This window comes from Penaeus chinensis, chromosome 37 (genome assembly GCF_019202785.1).
Source record: "Penaeus chinensis breed Huanghai No. 1 chromosome 37, ASM1920278v2, whole genome shotgun sequence".
Lineage (NCBI taxonomy): Eukaryota > Metazoa > Arthropoda > Malacostraca > Decapoda > Penaeidae > Penaeus > Penaeus chinensis.
The window spans coordinates 24749995-24754994 of NC_061855.1; positions in this window are offsets into that span (position 1 = coordinate 24749995).

A 5000-nucleotide genomic window follows, 5' to 3' on the forward strand; every position below is an offset into this window, starting at 1 on the left:
TATATATATATATATATATGCCGACTTCCCCACGACAACTTGATCTATTTGTTCAAACCACGACATTCCTCCCCCAAAGATTGTGTCTGGAGGAGATAGCCTGATGGGCAGGATCAATCTTATGATGTTGCGTCAAGTATATGCATATCTTGAATTGACGGTTGCTGTAAGCTAAAAGCAGCCCATGGTCCAATTTAAAGTTCAAGAATAAAGTCTGTTTTGTGTTTGCCGGGAGTGAACCCAAATTACTCAGTAAGTGGCCTCTGATGCATCTCTGAAGGTTGAGAGTGAGCTGATTGTATAAGCTGAGCATATGTAATCATATTATATTATTATTCTCATTACCTTTATTATAATTCTGCTCATATTTCATCCATTGATTCTGTCGTAATCATCATAAGAGTGCGAGGCAAGTACACACTGCATTGAAGGAGTTAGACCCTCAGGTTATGCACATCTATCATTTACACAAGTATCCGATGAGGGAGTTTAAGAAGGCAGGGAGAGAAGAAAGGGAGGGTGGGGGGGAAGGGGGCTTAAAGAGTAAAGGGGGAAGGTGCCATGAAAGGAAAGGAGGATGGACATGAGCTAATTGAGGGGACTTAGAGAGGAAAAGGGGATGAGTAAAGGGAAAGGAAGAGGGAAGGTAGAGGGGGCTCGGAGAAAAAGGGAGGAGGGAGAAGGGAGGGGGAGGGGATTAAGGGAGCGAAGGTGGGGAGGTTAAAGAGGAATACGAGGGAGGTGAGAGGGACCAGATGTATGGCTTAAAGTGGAAGGGAGGAGTGAACATTTGGAAGATTTGGAGTGAGAAGAGGAGGCAGAGCAGGAAAGGGTGAAAGAGGGAGAAAGTCGGGGAGAAGTGGAGGGATAGGGTAAATTGGGAAGGAAAAGGGGGGAGATGGAAAAAGGGGGAAGGGGAAGGAAGGAGGAGAGAATGAAGCTCCGGATTGTAATTGTATATTTTATATAGCTAAGCAAAAATTAATAGAATTGCTAACCATCCTTTCTTGCTTAAATAACTCTTGTTTTTTCTGTGGAATTTTCAAAATTTGTATATTGTGTGTGTGTATATATGAATATATATATGTATATGTATAATATATATGTATAAAATATGCATATATATATGTATAATGTATATACATACATATATGGGCGGGTGCTTCATGCTCAGGGTGATTTGAAGTGATAGTGTGGTAGCCTAGACAGTGTTAAGTGCTTAAGCCTCCCCTACCAGTTCAAAACCTATTCGTCATCAGGACTTTTGCAGTGTCATCCATTGAAATTGGGCACCTTGCGGTCCCAAGCTAAATTGTGGGGGACCTTGGAGCAGCAGGAGGGCCCAGAGGTTCAGAGCCATGGCCCACCGGCGTGTGGACACACCCTGGCCCTGTACCAACTCCTGCCCCTAAGCCACACTGGGATTAATGGGTGGCTGGGGGAGGTGGGCCTTGCCAGCCCTCCTCCCCCCAGATAACTCACCGGCAACCCATATAATAAATGGATATGCTCAGGGAAGCGGTGCTGTCACTCCTACTCAGCAAGTGAGGTGGGCTGTGGGTCCTGTTGGGGGGGGGGGGATGTTGGGACACAGGATGGGAACGAGAGTTACGCGTCCCGCTAGCGCCCTGGCAGCTGCCAACCCAGTATGAGACCTATGGGGCAAAACCCAAGGGAACACCACAGGTGGACGTTGGCCCCCACAGCCTGCCGACCCACTTTATTTTGGGCAGCATCGGCGGGAGTGGCAGAGATGAAGAGATTGACTTCGTTCTCCAATCTGGGCTACTCCCGTCATGTTCTCGACGTCGCAATATCCAGGGCGCGGCGTACCTTCTAACACGACTCTTCTAAAGTAAGGAGTCCTAAAGAGACTCCTCACCTGCCCGTCCTCAGCCTACCCTACACTGAGGAGATCTACTCTCTCCGTCGCCCTCTTCACCTTCTTAACTGCAGGCTGATCTTTCGCCAGGTGACCACTCTCCGTCGCAACCGCGTTGCTTCTCCTTTCCCTCTTTTAGACCCCTCTTCTCCCCTTCCCCTTCGGACATAAAGAGGGAATCCAGGAAGATTTTAAAGCAGTTGTCTCACAGCCCTTGTTGCTTCTTCCTTTATTCCCCATAACTGATAAAATGCAATTTCTATATGTTCATCCATATCTTCCATGTCAGTACTCATACGTAAAACTGCGAAAAAAACAATGTGAAACGTAACAACTGTGGCCACGTGGTCATATAAGCTATTAACTAATAATAATTCACACAATTATCTCAACTGAAGCACACCTTTGAATGCTAACAAACTTATAAAACATGATATTATATTAATAGGATAATTAAGCTAGTACAAAGAACGGAATTTAGCTCCAAACCCCTACAAGAGGGCCCGGTGCTCTTGGGCGACCACAGCTGCCGGTGAAGCAAACAACAGAGGTCCAATACTCGTCTATTTATTTAACTTTGAAGCATTTTGTTTAAACACTTTCATTCACCTTTCTTTTTTTCTTTTTTTTTATTGGGGTGCTACACTCACAGTTTAATCATTTTACACACACAATAATGAAGTATGGTGGTAAGACTGTCCAAAAATTACAGGAAAGAATTCCGTGACGAGAGATGGTGTAGTTCGACTATTTCCGGTTGAATAACTTGACCTTCGAGTGCACAGGCGAGCCACTGCATACACAGGTTTAATCGTTCGTCCTTATCAGCCGAAGGAGAGGCTGAAATTCGCCGTATTACTTCACGGTCACTTCATTTTCATTTCACAATTATCACAAATCAGCGATGAAAAAAACAACAACGAAACATGATATGTAATAACAATAAACAAAATTGCTTACAAATGCAAGCCAGTGGAGTTGGGTGTCCAGCAAAATTACTAAAAGACTATACAACGGCTCGAATCTCCGAACCCGATTTCGTTTTCTTGATTTGGTGGAGGTGGACCAAAAAGATTCACTCACTGTCCGCACGCACACTTCTCACACAACACAAACACGAACAACCATATAAATATAACAATAGAAGAAAAACGTGTGTGTGTGTGTGTGTGTGTGTGTGTGTGTGTGTGTGTGTGTGTAAATATATTATGTATGTACATATATAATATTGTGTATGTATACATATATATGTGTCGGTGTGTGTGTGTGGATATGTATATGTACATATTTATATCCAAGTATATATATTTAAGTATCTATATGTATCTATATATATATGTTATATATATATGAATATCGACATGTATATATGCATATCCATATATATATATGCATATATATGTATATTATGTATATATATATATTCATATATATATATATTCATATGTATCCTCATCATTAAGGGGCTAACGCCGACGGAGTCGAATGGCCGCATCCACCCTTCGCTTCCAACTAAGAGGGTCCCTCATGGCGAGAATCCAGGCATGCCCTCGGCCCATCTCTAACTCCTCGCGACAGGTCTGTGCAAATAACATGTCCCATGCCAGTCTCACGGTGTAGTCGTCGGTTGGACGCATGGTCCTGAAAACTGTACCCCATGATCCGGCATAGCAACTTATTACATAAGACATTAAGATGAGACTCCAATGCACTAGAAAGTGTCCAGGCTTCGATTCCATACAATAAAACTGTCAGAATCAGTTTGATCCTTCTGCATAGGCACCAACATCTCCAAATGCTCTTGTTGTTCAAGTTCATGGCTCCTGCTCCCAGACCAATCCGTCTACTGCATTCTTGGTCTGACAGCCCAGATATATGGACTACACTACCAAGGTATGTAAAGTTCTCTGTGACTTTAACGTCCTCACTGCGAGAATGGATCGACTGAACGGGTTTTGCTAGCAGGTGCCCAAAGTCCTGAATCTTGGTCTTGATCAAGGAGACCTCTAGGCCCAAAGGCTTCGCCTCATTGCTAAATGTACCAAGAGCCGCCATCAGTGATTCCAGAGACTTAGGATAGCAATATCATTGGCATAGCCAAGGCCTGAGACCTTGATATTGACCAGAGTTGCTCTACACTGACTTTGGATAGTAGCTCTGCCCATTATCCAGTCCATGCAAGTGTTGAAAACTGTTGGTGCAAGGATGCAGCCTTCCCTCACCCCTGAATTAACAGGGAAGTTTGACAGGCCCCCACCACACATATCAGCACTTTCAGTATCGGTTTATAAGTTTGCTATTAGGCCAATAATCTGTGTCGGAATTCCCCCCAAGTCTCAGAATCTCCCATAGTGATTCTAAATGAACTGAGTCAAATGCCTTCTTGAGGTCAATGTAGGCTGCAACCAACCAAACTCACGATGGCATTCCACAATTACTCGAAGTGCTAGGATGTAGCCAACTGTGGACTTGCCAGGAGTGAATCCAGACTGCTCCAGTCTCTGGTGCCTTAGTAGGTCCATTTCAAAAGAATGTGAGCGACATCCTTGCCGGGTATACTGAACAGTGTAATGCCACAGAAGTTGCTACTCCCAACAATCCCCTTCCAGAGAGGGATGACCACGCCCCTCAACAAGTCAGGGGGAATGGTACCAGACTGCCAGATGGCAGTCAAGACTGTATGCAAGGGCGTTTTTCTGAGATTTTTTATAACAATTATCTCAAAACGCATTCATAATAAGCAGCTGTAATTGTTTTCTTGCTCTCGAGGAAATCAACCAGCAAAATCCCCTCTGCATCCCAGAAGACAGTTGCCATGACCTTTCCTCTTGGATGCTTAGATTTTGCCTTGACTGGTCCACTTCCACCCCTGGGCAGCCAAAGCTTTGATTAAATTTTGTCCTCGGGATTGTACTGGTTGGACCATATTTCATCCCCTGTCACAATTCTATGCAGAAAATCTTCAGAGTCATCATCACACTTTGTTCAAAATTTCCATTGTCTGCTGCTGATCTGGCCGCAACAGCCTAGGGACCCATCGAGCGTAAAGCTTGCTTAGCCCCCAATTCTCCACCAGAATTATGAGTACAGAATGCACAGAGGTATTGAGTGTATCTGC